Source organism: Dromiciops gliroides, chromosome 5, assembly GCF_019393635.1.
Source record: "Dromiciops gliroides isolate mDroGli1 chromosome 5, mDroGli1.pri, whole genome shotgun sequence".
Taxonomy (NCBI): Eukaryota; Metazoa; Chordata; class Mammalia; order Microbiotheria; family Microbiotheriidae; genus Dromiciops; species Dromiciops gliroides.
Window position 1 is genome coordinate 80,233,204 of NC_057865.1, and position 15,249 is coordinate 80,248,452.

Consider the following 15,249-nt stretch of genomic DNA (forward strand, 5'->3'; position numbering starts at 1 on the left):
CAATCCTTCAACACTTTAAATTCAGGTCTTTTTATTTTATCTTTCCTAGAAATACAAGTTCTGGAAGGTATCTCTTTCCAGAATAAGCCTTTTCATCCACATTAAAATGTTAATGACCAAGTGTATTGACCTTCTTTAATTGTTATCTTCAAAACATTTGATATTTTTGCTGCTATATTCTTATCTGAAATGACTGCCTCTCTAGTAATTTTAAGATGCAATTGAACTTGATTTTTCAATTGATCAAACCAACTAGTGCTTGCAGTAAATGTTTATTCACTACCCATTTAATTTCTATTTTCTTTCACTGCCTTAATTAAACATGAAGTTTTCATTTGAGCGGCTACTCTAGCTAGAGGAACATACTTCTGTTAAATCTTTAATCTATGCAGCTAAAAGATATTCTATTTCGAATTGTAGGGAAGATGGTGGAGAGGAGTCAGCAAATCACTTAAGCTCTCCTTCTGTTCCCTCAAAAAAGAACATTAAATCAAGCCTCTGGAAGGATTATGAAACTACAGAACCTGCAAAGAGACAGAGAGACACAGTCTTCCAACCAGAGATAATTTAGAAGACTTCAGGAAAGGTCGTTTCTCACAGGGGCAAAAGGGAGGCACAGTGCAGTGCATAGGGGTTTGGGGCAAGTCAGCAGGAAGCTGTGGGCCACAGCTGAGCAACTGAGGCCCCAGGATCCTGGCTCAACAAGCTGGTGGCGCAGCAGGACAGTGGCAAAACCCACCTACACCAGCCAGGAGGGCAGGTTGTCAGCTGGACAGCCACCCATAGGACAGGTACAACCAGGGCCTACCAATCCCAGTGCACAGCTATCAGGCCAGGGTAGGGAGAAAATCCACAAGCCAGAGAGGCCTCAGTTGTAGAAAGCCAGTGACCACAGCCCCTATACCCCAGCACAAGAAGCTTGAAACAGGGAACCTGGTACACCAGAGCAGACCTCAACTTTAAAAAAAAAAGTCTGCAGTATGAGTAAGAAACACAAAAGACTCTCATCATTGAGAGCTTATGTATGGACAGGGAAGAGGCAAACACAAACCTCAGAGGAGACAATACTCCAAATTGCCTACATGTGAAGCCTCAAGAGGGAACGATGAATTGGTTCTCAAGAGCAAAAAGCCCCTTCTTGGAAGTGCTCAAAAAGGATTTTAAAATTAATTGAGAGAAATGGGGAGAGAAATGAAAGCAACACAAATAAATTATGAAAAAATAATCAGCAGCTGTCAAAGATTGACAGAAGAAAACAATTCCTTAAAAAAATCATTTGGCCAAATGGAAAAAAGGTACATAACCTCATTGAGAAAACAATGCCTTAAAAATTAAAATTGGACAGTTAGAAGAAAATGAATCCATGAGACACCAGGATGAAAAATAGAAGAAAATGTGAAATAGCTCATTGGAAAGACAACTGATCTGGAAAACAGATCCAGGAGAGACAATTTGAGATTCATTGGACTGCCTGAAAGCCATGATCAGAAAAATAGTCTAGACACCATGTTCCAGGAAATTATTAAGGAGAACTGCCCTGATATCATAGAATCTGAGGATAAAATTGTCATTGAGAGAATCCATTGATCACCTCCTGAAAGAGACCCCAAAAGGAAAACTCCAAGGAATGTTGTAGCTAAATTCCGGAATTATCAGGTGAAGGAGAAAATACCCAAGCAGCCGAAAAGAAGCAATTTAAGTATCATGGAGCCACAGTCAGGATTGCTCAGGACCTGGCAGCTTCAACATTAAAGGATCACAAGGCTTGGAATATGATATTCTGGAAGGCAAAGGAGCTTGGACTGCAGCCAAGAATCTATTACCCAGCAAAACTGATCATTCTCTTTCAGGGGAGAAGATGGACATTCGATGACATTGGGAAATTTCAAGGTTTCCTGATGAAAAGACCAGATCTGAATAGAAAATTTGATCTTAACATACAAGACTCAAGAGAAGTTTAAAAAGGTAAACGGGGGGGGGGGGGGAAGTTACTCAATAAGGGTAAACTGTTTACATCCCTACACAGGAAGATAATACTTTTAACTCTTGAGAATGGTATATGTATTTGGGCAGACAGAAGGATTATACACAGATGATATAAATATAAAGTGTCTTTGATATGATGATATCAAGAAAATTAAGGGCTTAAAAAGGGAGTTTATGGGGAGAAGAGGAAAGGGGAGGTGGAATAAGGTGAATTATATCATATGAAGAGGTGAAAAAAGCCTATTACAATAGAGGGAAAGAAGGGAGGGATGAACATTGTTTCAACCCTACTCTCACTAGATTTGATTCAAAGAGGGAATAACATATATGTTCATTTGCATAAAGAAACTTACCTTATTCTTAAAGGAAGTAAAAGGGTAAGGGGAAAGGGGGGACTGATAGAAGGAAGGGCAAAAGCAAGGGAGAAAAGGGTAAAGAGAGGGGGGTGATAAAAAGGGAGGGCAGATTGGGGGAGGCAGGGGTAAGAAGCAAGACATTGGTGAGGAGGAATAGGGTGAAAGAAGGGGGGAAAGTGCAAAGGTGGTAAATAGAACGGAGGGGAATAGACAGCTAGTAATAATAACTGTGAATGTGAATGGGATGAACTCTGCCATAAAACAGAAGCTAATTGAAGAGTAGATTAAAAACCATAATCCTACAATATGCTATTTACAAGAAACACATTAGAAGCAGAGAGATACACACAGAGTAAAGGTAAAAGGCTGGAGCAGAATATATTATGCTTCAGCTAAAGTCAAAAAAGCAGGGGTAGCAATCCTTATCTCAGACAGAGCAAAGGCAAAAATAGCTCTAATTAAAATAGATAAGGAAGGAAACTACATCTGGCTAAAAGGTACTATAGGTAATGAAGTAATATCAATATTAAACATGTATGTGCCAAGTGTTATAACATCCAAATTCTTAGAAGAGAAGTTAAATGAGCTACAAGAGGAAATAGACAGTAACACTATACTAGTGGGGGATCTGAATCTTCCCCTCTCAGAATTAGATAAATCTAGCTGAAAAATAAATAAGAAAGAAGTGAAAGAAGTAAATAGAATACTAGAAAAGTTAGACATGATAGATGTCTGGAGAAAACTGAATGGGGATAGAAAGGAATATACCTTTTCTCAGCAGTACATGGCACATTTTCAAAACTGACCATGTATTAGGGCACAAAAACATCATAGTCAAATGTAGAAAGGCAGAAATAGTAAATGCATCCTTCTCAGATCATGATGCAATAAAAATTACATGTAATGAAGAGCCATGGAAAAGTAGACTGAAAATCAATTGGATACTAAATAATTTCATTATAAAGAATGGGTGGGTCAGGGCAGCTAGGTGGCGCAGTGGATAGAGCACCAGCCCTGGGGTCAGGAGTACCTGAGTTCAAATCTGGCCTCAGACATTTAACACTTACTAGCTGTGTGACCCTGGGCAAGTCACTTAACCCCAATTGCCTCACTAAAAAAAAAAAAAAAAAGAATGCGTGGGTCAAACAACAAATCATAGAAACAATCAATAATTTTATCCAAGAGAATGACAATAATGAGACAACATACCAAAATTTATGGGATACAGCCAAAGCAGTGCTTAGGGGAAATTTTATAGCTCTAACTGCTTACATGAATAAAAAAAGAGAAAGAGGAGATCAATGAAATGGGCATACAACTTACAAAGCTAGAAAAAGAACAAATTAGAAATCCTGAAAATTAAAGGAGAAATTAATAAAACTGAAAGCAAGAAAACTATAGAATTAATCAATAAAACTAAGAGCTGGTTTTGTGAAAAAAAAAACAATAAAATATATAAACCACTGGTTAATTTGATTAAAAAAAGAAAGAAAACCAAATTAGCAGTATCAAAAATGAAAAGGGTGATTCTACCACCAATGAAGTGGAAATTAAAGCAATAATTAGGAACTATTTTGCCCAACTGTATGCCAATAAATTTGAAAACTAAATGAAATGGATAAATATTTACAAAAGTACAAACTGCCCAGGTTAACTGAAGAGGAAATAAAATTCTTCAATGAGCCCATATTAGAAAAAAGAAATTGAACAAGCCATTAATGAACTCCCTAAGAAAAAATCCCCAGGGCCAGATGGGTTTACAGGTGAATTCTACCAAACATTTAAAGAACAATTAATTCCAATATCATACAAATTATTTGGAAAAATAGGTGAAGAAGGAGTTCTACCAAATTTGTTTTATGACACAAATATGGTGGTGATACCAAAACCAGGCAGAGCAAAACCAGAAAAAGACAATTATAGACCAATTTCCCTAATGAATATTGATGCTAAAATCTTAAATAAGATATTAGCAAGGAGATTACAGCAAGTGATCACCAGGATAATACACTATCACCAGGTGGGATTTATATCAGGAATGCAGGGCTGGTTCAACATTAGGAAAACTATTATCATAATCAACCACATCAATAAGAAAACTAACTAAAATCATATGATTATCTCGATAGATGCAGAGAAAGCTTTTGACAAAATATAGCACCCATTCCTAATTAAAACACTACAGAGCTTAGGAATAGGTGGAGCTTTCCTTAAAATAGTAAGCATTATCTACCTAAAACCATCAGCAAGCATTATATGTAATGGAGATAAGTTAGAAGCCTTCCCAATAAGATCAGGGGTGAAACAGAGATGTCCATTATCACCTCTATTATTTAATATTGTACTACAAATGTTAGCTTTAGCAATCAGAGAAGAAAAAGGAATTAAAGGAATTAGAATAGGCAAGGAGGAAACAAAACTATCACTCTTTACAGATGATATGATGGTATACTTAAGGAATCCTAGAGAATCAACTCAAAAATTACTTGAAACAACTTTAGCAAAGTAGCAGGATATAAATAAATCACATAAATTATCAGCATTTCTATACATGACCAACGAAGTCCAGCAGCAAGAGATAGAAAGAGAAATTCCTCTTAAAGGAACAGTAGACAACATAATATACTTGGGGAGTCTACTTGCCAAGACAAACCCAGGAACTCTATGAACATAATTACAAAACACTTTTCGCACAAATCAAATCAGATTTAATAATTGGAAAAAATATCAATTGCTCATGGATAGGCCGAGCTAATATAATAAAAATGACAATTCTACCTAAATTAATTTACCTTTTTGGTGGCCATACCAATCAGACTACCAAAAATTATTTTATAGAGCTAGAAAAATAATAACAAAATTCCATCTGGAAAAATAAAAGTTTAAGAATATCAAGGGAACTAATGAAAAAAAAATTCACAGGAAGGTGGGTTAGCTGTACCAAATCTGAAGCTCTTCTATAAAGCGGCAGTCATCAAAACTATTTGCTACTTACTAAGAAATAGAGTGGAGGATCAATGGAATAGACTAGGCAAAGGAGACACAGCAGTAAATGACATTAGTTTGATAAACCCAAAGACTCCAGCTTCTGGGATAGGAATTCAGTATTTGGCAAAAACTGCTGGAAAAACTGGAAGATAGTATGGCAGAAATTAGGCACAGACCAACATCTTACACCTTACACTAAAATAAGGTCAAAAATGGGTACATGATTTAGATATAAGAGGTGATACCATAGGTAAATTAGGAGAAGAAGGAATAGTCTACCTTTCAGATTTTTGGAAAGGAGAGCAGTTTATGACCAAACAAGAGAGAAAGAATATTATGAAATGAAAAATGGATGATTTTGATTACATTAAATTTTAAAAGTTTTGTACAAACAGAAGCAATGCATCCAAAATTAGAAGGGAGGCAGAAAGCTGGGAAACAATTTTTATGGCCAGTACTTCTGACAAAGGCCTCATTTCTAAAATATATAGGGAACTAAATCAAATTTATAAGAATCCAAGTCATTTCCCAATTGAGAAATGGTCAATGGATATAAACAGGCAGTTTTCTGATGAAGAAATCAAAGCTATCTATTCCCATATGAAAAAATGCTCTAAATCACTACCAATTAGAGAGATGCAAATTAAAACAACTCTGAGGTACCACCTGACACCTGTAAAGAATTAATTGTTATTTGAGGTTTTTACGACCCCATCTTTTGGGTAGAATATTTTTAAAAAGCTTGGTGCACACTGGCCTGGGGCTCGGCAAACCGCACGGTGCTCCACCCACTGGTTGTAGCCATCGCCATGGCACTGGCACCTCATGTCATCACCACTCACCAACGCCTACATGTGCCTGGCAAAATTATGATTGGAAGCCCAATGAGGGCAGTCATGTGACTGTCAGAGCAGTCCACCAATTGGCTGGGGGCTGTGTGTGGTCAGTCTGGGGTCTGCCGAGAAAAAGGGAGGTTTTTCACCATTCTAGCTTGAAGCTGGAAAGCGACAGGACACTGCTGTGTGTTCTCAGCTGATTCCTGGGCGGTGGCATTGTTCAGGTTGTATAATTTCCCTTTCCCCATTTTATTTCCTTTCCCTTAATCCTACTGATCCTGTTTGTGTTTAAGTTCATTCTTGTTAAATAAATCCTACTCTGTTTTGAGGGAGGCTGTCGGTCTTCTTCCTTGCCCCAATATTGTGGCGAACTGCCTAGCTAACACTCCCCAATTAAAAATTGGTCCCTACAGACCTATCAGATTGGCTAATATGACAAAAAAGGAAAATAATAAATGTTGGAGAAGCTGTGGAAAAATTGGAACACTAATGCATTGTTGGTGGAGCTGTGAACTGATCCAACCATTCTGGAGAGCAATTTGGAATTATGCCCAAAGGGCTATAAAGCTATGCATACCCTTTGACCCAGCAATACCACTTTTGGGTCTTTTTCCCAAAGAGATCATGGAAAAGGGAAAAGGACCCACATGTACAAAAATATAGCTGCTCTTTTTGTGGTGGCAAGGAATTGGAAATTGAGGGGATGCCCATCAACTGGGGAATGGCTGAACAAGTTGTGGTATATGAATGTAATGGAATTCTACTGTGCTGTAAGAAATGATGAGCAGGAAGAGTTCAGAGAAACCTGGAAGGACTTGCATGAACTGATGATGAGTGAGATGAGCAGAACCAGGAGAACATTGTACACGGTATCATCAACATTATGTGTTGATCCAACTGTGATAGACTAGATTCTTCTCACCAATCCAATAGTACAAGCTCTCCAAATCCAGAAGAAAAATAAAAGGAACTGTAGAATATGGATGCTGATTGGACCATACTATTTCTTTTGGTTTTGGTGCTGTTGTTTTTCTTTTTTGAGGTTTTTCCTTTTTGCTCTGATTCTTCTGGTATAACATGACTAATGCAGAAATATGTTTAATGTTATATATATATATATAAAACATTATATATATATATGTTTTATATATATATATATAACATTATATATACATGTTATATATATAACCTACATCAGATTACCTGCTGTCTAGGGGAGGGGGAAAGAGAGAAGAGGGAAGGAGAAAAATTGGAAATCTTATCTTAAACAAATATTGAAAACTAAAATAAAAAAAATAATTCTTAAACAAATAAATTAAATAAATAAATAAATAAATAATTCCTCGTTGTTTAGTCATGGGAAAAAAAAGAATTAATGTAGGGAAGCTGAAAAATGTCAGTCAACATGTGTTAGTGAAGCCCTTCTTATGTGCCCGGCACTGTACTTAAGTAAGGGCTAAGAATACAAATCAAATACAAATAGAAAAATAGTCTGTGACCTCAAGGAGCTTGCATTCTAAGGGGAAAGCAATGCAAAGCAGGTAGAAGATGGCAGAGAAAGTCTGGAGGGCAGCCTAGAGAGGAATGAGGCATGGAGGGTGTGGAAGGAGCCATCCATTCAGAGGGGACCCATGCCTCAGAGGTGAAAGATTCCTCTATTGTGTGAATTTCAGGCCTGTTGTGAGTCTTCAGGATGAAGAGCTGGGACATAGTAGAGGAAGTCCAAAATGCAGCCTCAAAAGGAAAGAGATGAGTACAAGTACTAAATTTCATAAGATTTTGGGAGATGAAAAGCCAGGATCAAAGAAACATAAGGCCATTTGGGAAAAAATATGATCAACATTCAGCAATACCACTGCTAGGTTTATATCGCAAAGACATCCCCGAAAAAAGAAAAAGATCTATTTGCACAAAAATATTTATAGTATCTTTTTTTTTTTTGGTGGGGCATTGAGGGTTGGGTTACTTGCCCAGGGTTGCACAGCTGGTGGGTGTCAAGTGTCTGAAGCTGCATTTGAGCTCGGGTTCTCCTGAGTCATGGGCTGGTGCTTTGTCCACTGCACCACCTAGCTGTCCCTATAGTAGCTCTTTTTGTGGTGGCTACAAATTGGAAATCACAGGAATGTCCTTCAATTAGGGAATGGCTAAACAAGCTGTGGTATATGATTGTGATGGAATATTATTGTGCTATAAGAAATGACAAGAAGGATGATTTCAAAAAGGCCTAGAAAGACATGTATGAACTGATGTATAGTGAAGTGAGCAGAACCAAGAGAACACTGCACATGAGACAGCAATATTGTTTGATGAAGAACTGTGATGACTTGACCTATTCTCAACAATACAATGATCCAAGACAATCCCAAAGGACTATTGATGAAACATATTATCCACCTCCAAAGAAAGAACTGATATTGATGGAACACAGACTAAAGCATGCTATTTTTTCACTTTCTTTCACTTGTTCTATTAAATTTTTTTGTACAAAATGACAAAAATGGTAATGTTTTACATAATCACACATATATAACCCATATCTGATTACTTGCCACCTCAAGGAGAGGGGAGGGAGGGAAGGAGGTATAAAAATTGGAACCCAAAACTATAATAAAAAAGGTTTTATTACATTAAAAAATAAAAAAATATGGGGGTAGCTAGGTGATGCGGTGGATAGAGCGCAGGCCCTGGATTCAGGAGGACCCAAGTGCAAGGCCGGCCTCAGACACTTGACACTTGCTGGCTGTGTGACCCTGGGCAAGTCACTTGGCCATCATTGACCCACAAAAAAATTAATAAATAAATTTTTAAAAAGAATAAATTAACCAGTCAAAAAAATTGGAAACGGGGACAGCTAGGTGGCACAGTGGATAAAGCACCAGCCCTAGATTCAGGAGGACCTGAGTTCAAATCCAGCCACAGATACTTGATACTTACTAGCTGTGTGACTCTGGGCAAGTCATTTAACCCTCAGTGCCCTGCAAAAAAATTAAATTAAAAAAAATTTTTTTTAAATAGGATCAACACAAATAGGCTTAACAAATCTAAAAATAAAAAAATTTAACTGATACATTTTTTTTTAGTGAGGCAACTGGGGTCAAGTGACTTGCCCAGGGTCACACGGCTAGTAAGTGTTAAGTGTCTGAGGCTGGATTTGAACTCAGGTCCTTCTGAATCCAGGGCCGGTGCTCTATTCACTGTGCCACCTAGCTGCCCCTAAATGATACATTATTAAAGACAATTTCCTTCTCCGTTCTTTTTCTTTGTTAATATATAAAAAATTTGGGACTTCTGTGAACAAGTTGGTTTAGCCACAACTGCCTGCCACAATGCCTAACATAGGTCCTACCACATAACACTACTTAGTAACTGCTTCTTAATGGATGGATTGTAGTGTCTTAAGTCACCACTAGCTCTTTTCATGAGTTGCTGTATTTGTAAAAACTTGTCACACTTTGAAAAGCTTAGGGTCTCTGATCAATGTCATTCTCAACCATGATTCTAGAAGATTGACAAATGATGATCTAAGCTACCCACCTCCTTACAGGTGATGGATTCAGGATACAGAATGAGACACAGGTTTTTTTTGGACTTACACAATGTGGGAATTTGTTTTGTTTGGCTATGCATATTTGTTAAAAGGTTTTTGTTTTTATTTTTTTTCTTTTAAATTGGGATGGGGTGGGAGGGAGAAGTAAATATTTGTTCATTAAAAAATAAAATTTAAAAAAGAAAAAAACACTGGTTACTTCTTTTTAAAATTTTAATTGTTTAAATGAAAAATATTTGCTTTTTCTCCCTCCCACCCCATCCCAACGATGATGATAGCCTCTTTAAACTGTCACCAGGCCTAAAAAATGTCTTTCCAAGAGAAAAAAGATCCATATGTGCAAAAAATATTTCTAGCAGTTCATTTTATGGTGGCAAAGAACTGGAACTTAAGGAGGTGTTCTTCAATTGGAGAATGGCTGAATACAGAATAATGCAATACTATTGTGTTGTAAGAAACGATGAGAGGGATTGTTTCAGAGAAACATAGGAAGACTCATATAAATTGATGCAGAGTGAAGTGGACAGAACCAGGAAAAGAATTTCTACAAAAACAACATTATAAAGACAAATAACTTTGAAAGACTTAAGTAATCATCAACTGTAATGATAATTCCACATAATTCCAGAGAACTAATGATGAAGTGCATTATTCACTTTCTGACAAAGAAGTGATAGACTCAGGGTACAGAATGGCATATACACATTTGAACATAGCCAATGTATGAATTTGTTTAGCTTGGTGATATATATTTGTTACAAGTTTTGTTGTTTTTCAATGTTAAATGATGATGGGAGTAAAAGAGAATACATTTTTGTCGACTGAAAAACAATAATTCGATTAATTTAAAAAATGTATATTCTATTTCTATTTCTGTAACATGTCATTACTTGTAATTGTTTTCAAACTACAAAAAAAGTTGATGAAACTTTGCTTTTTTCTTTTATTCTTATTGCATGTTTTAGAATCTTCTGTACCATAAATTCAGGCATACTGTTCATCCTATTTTAGAATTACTATAATCACACTCATGTCATTCAATTACATCAATTTTGGTTCTATTTTAATAAAAATCTTTATTATACTGGCAGTGTTTTCATTGGGAATATTCTTCCTTTTGTCCATTTTTTTTAAATTTTGAAATATTTTTTAAAAATTAACACAAGTGGTGGCATAATTACATATAGGAACACAACATATCCATGCTCGACAACAGGCAAGCACAGACTGATGACATAGCTATATATTAAAACCCTCAATTTGTTTATACATATTGCATTAATTGAATTTTTGGCTCAAATTAAATGAGACCTGGTATTTTATAATTCACATTCCATCAAAATTCACATTATTTGAACTCACATTAATCATGATCTAGTTGTATTGAACATAAAGTGAACCTATAGTTTGTGTAGCTCAAGCCACAAATACCTTCATTTAGAGGGAAAAAAAACCTAACAAAACAAAACTATTATTTGGAATAAGAAAAAATTCTTCATTTTTATGATTATTATTTCTATGAAGCCATGGTACTTAAAAACATTAAATTCAAAGTGATAAAGACTTAGGGAAAACCTTCTCTAAGTATTTCAAAACACTACTGCTATTTTGAAAATACCATGTCAAAGGAGTATAAGGAAAGTACAATGGACTAAAATTCATAAGACTTAGGTTCTGCTCCACATTCGTCAATATTTTAAGTATATGACTTTGAAAAATTGAGCAAACTCTCTGCCTCCGTTTTTTCACATTATAGATTTAAGTATCATAATGAGATCAATCAAAAAAAGTATTAAGTACTACTTTGTACCAGAGACTGTGCTAGGCACTGGAGATACAGGTAAAAAGAGTGAAACAATCCCTACTCAAAAGGACCTTGCATTCTAATGGGAAACAATAAGTACATATGCAGAATAGCTATGAAGAGAATAAATAGACATTAAATACAAGCTAGCACTAGCAGTTGAGGGAATCAGGAAAGACTTCACAAGTAAGATGATAAGTAAGCTTTGTTTTGAAGGAAAAGGATTATATAAGGTAGAAATGAGGAGTATATTCCAGGGATTGGCAAATGCAAGAAAGGTCAGGAGGATGAAAAATCAAAAAAGACTATTAGACTTAACAGTTGAGTGACAAATCAGAAACCATATTTCAAAAGGCTGAAGAGTAAGAGGAAAGGGGAGGCAGTGAGTGTAAATAGCTTTTTCTAGGCGTTTGGCTGAATAAAGGAGAAAAATGGATTATATCTTGAAGAGATAGTAGATTCTAGTAAAGGTTTCCTTTTTTAAAAAATGGAAGAGGAGCTAGAGAGTATTCAGTGATATAAAATAAATAATTTTGATTATATTAAAAAGTTTTTACTCAAACAAAACCAATGCTACTAATATTAGAAGGAAAACAAAGCTGGAAAACAAGTTTTACTGCAAGTGTCACTGATAAAGGCCTCATTTCTCAAATATATGGAGAACCAAGTCAAATTTATAAAGAATACAAGTCATTCCCCAATCGCTAAATAGTCAAAGGATATTAACAGGCAGTTTTCAGCAGAAGAAACCAGAGCTATCTATAGTCATGAAAAAAAGCTCTAAATCATTGTTGAATAAACTGAACAAAATAAAACAATTTTGAGGTACCACCTCACACCTATCAGATTGGCTAATATGACAGAAAAGAAAATGATAAATGTTGGAGGGGATATGGGAAAATTGAGACAATAATGCAATTTTGGTGGAGTTGTGAATTGATCCAACCATTCTGGAGAGTGATTTGGAATTATGCCTAAAGGACAATCAAACCATGCACACCCTTTGAGTCAGTAATACCACTACTAGGTCTGTATCCCAAAGAGATTTTTTTTAATTGAAAAGCACCTATTTGTACAAACATATTTACAGCAGCTTTTTTTTCTAGTAGCAAAAAAATTGGAAGCTGAGAAGATGCCTATCAATTGGGGAATGGCTGAACAAGTGGTGGTATATGGTTGTAATGGAATACTATTGTACTATAAGAAATGACAAGCTGGCTGATTTCAGAAAAACTTGGATGTATATTAAACTGATGCACAATGAAGAGAGCAGAACCAGGAGAACATTTTATGCAGTAACAGCAATACTGTATGATGATCAACTGTGAATGACTTGGCTATTTTGAGCGATACAGTGGTCCAATTCCAAAGGCCTCATAATGAAAAATGCTATCCACATTCAGAAAAAGAATTGATGGAGTCTTAATGCAGATCAAAGCATACTATTTTTCACTTTATTTGTTTGTGTTTGTGTGTGTGTGTGTGTGTGTGTGTGTGTGTGTGTGTGTGTGTAGGGGGACTGGCCTGTTTCTTCTTTCACAACATAATATGGAAATATGTTTTGCATGATGCACATGTATAACCTATGTCAAACTGCCCACTGTCTCAGGGAAAGGGAGGGAGAGAATTTGGAACCCAAATTTTTTTAAATGAATGAATATACATACTTACACACCCAAGCTGTTGCAAAGAAATGAGAAAATATATATGGTGCTTTGAAAATTCAAAGTACTATAAAAATGTAAGACAGTATTGCATTTTCTCAATTTCATATCATTCAAACAGTGAGTGGGTATATGAAGGATACAATGAACAAAAGAATCCTTGACCTCATGGAGCTTAGGACATAGTTCAAGGTTATAAAATTAACACAAAGGAAACAATTAAAAAACTACAAAGAATAATATTAATTATCCATTCAACAGAAGTACAAGATCAGGGGCTGACTTGACATTTCAAGGAATAGATGTGATTTGAGCTGGGATATAAAAAGAAAAGTATCAATTTGGAGTAACAGATGTCAGGACCCCCACGCCAAGACCACCTCTCTCTTTTTTTTTAATATTAAAAGATACCCCATTTTCCAGAGCTAAGGCCCAGCAAGCATGCTGTGGCCTAAGCTTGGCATAATAATAATCCTTTGTACTCATCCTCTGGATGAACTCAGCCACAAAAGAAACCATGTTCCAGTCATGAATCCTTGCTATGAATCAAACTTGCCGCTTTGCTGTTACCCCTCATTATCAGGGCTATCGGTCATTGCATAACCACCAGTACTGAGATTTGCCCACATTAAAGTGGGTTTCTTCAGTATCAGAGGCGGCTCCAGCACATATGTCTGGTTTCCCTCCTCCACTGGAATAAAGCAAGCTTTTGGCTTATAAGCCCATTCAGCTCTTTAATTTTATTTTTTCTTTTCTTTTTCAGAGTTAACTGTGATTGTGATAACCTTTGTGAGCTCTTTAGAATTTTCAAAATTAACAGTAATTACATAACCTTTGTGAGCTCTTTGGTCATTTGTTTTCAGAGTTGACATACAGAAGAAAGTAGAGAATACTTTGTTCAAGATGGCTGGAGGAGTAGCCAGAAAGGTGAGAATAAGTATGAGAGGTAAAGAGAATTTTTAAAAACAGCCCTAAATGGATTCCTGGACAAACATAGGAAATTAATTTGGAGAGGATCAGATTAATAAGGATCAAATAAAAATTCAAGCAATAAGATTGTTGAATTTTTTGAGCACAGCCATAGCATAATAAAGGCAGCATTTTTAAGAAAAATAATCAGCCAATGGATTGGTGACAGTGGGTGTTGAGAGGGTGATTAGTTGGGAAATTGTTGCAAAAACACAGGCCCTAGTTAGGTTAGAAATAGCACTAGAAAGTCTGAAAACAAAAGATACAACTAATTTACGAAATCTTATGCAGAAAGATGGTGGAAAGTCTTGAGCAGCAACCTCATATAATAGTGAGAGACAGAAGGAAAAACAAGTAAGAAATCTTGGCAAAAGACCCAACCGAGCAAAGTTACCTAGAGGACATTCAAGGAAGAAAATCAAGCAAATAAACAAACAAAAAGGAAAAAATCTCTAAAGATTTTTAAAACAAACTCAATTTAACGTCGAGGGTTTTTTTGGAAACACCACATTTATACTCTAAGATTAGAGATGAATATAATTCTCAAGAAAGTGGAAATGGCACCCATGGTAATTAGTAGCATCTGTCTCGTATAAGCTAGGCTAGTCCTTTAAGTAAGTGGGGAGGCTGTTTGCCTTTTTTTGCCATCTGAGACATAAAAGGCCTAACCTGCATGAGTTGGTACAAAGGTGTTAGAGGAATTGTACATTGCCTCCTGCCCTGTAAGAATGTGCCTTTTTAACCTAACATTGGATGGGTTGGCAGGTAATTTCAAACACAGAGAAGAATAGCTTTGGGGGGCTTGTGTAAATTTTTTTTTCAATTATCAAGTATTTATTTTCTCCCTCTCACCTACCCAACCTTAAAAAAAGAGAAAAACCCTTTAACAAATAAACACAGTCAAGAAAAACATATTCCCATATTACCCATGTCCAAAAAATGTGTCTGATTCTGCATTTTAATCCATCACCTCTTTGTCAGGAGAGGTGGGTAGCAGTCTTCATCCTCAAGTACTCTGGAATTATGGCTGATCACTAAATTAATCAAAGTTCTGAAGTTTTTCAAAGCTGTTGACTTTTTACAGTATTAGTATTATAGC

The 15,249-nt window shown here is 36.0% G+C and overlaps 1 protein-coding gene across 2 annotated transcripts in view; it reads right to left on the bottom strand.

The window, feature by feature from the left end:
- Nucleotides 1-15,249, bottom strand: part of WDR37 (WD repeat domain 37) — a 127,667-nt gene that overhangs the window by 109,299 nt on the left and 3,119 nt on the right. The window lies entirely within an intron of this gene.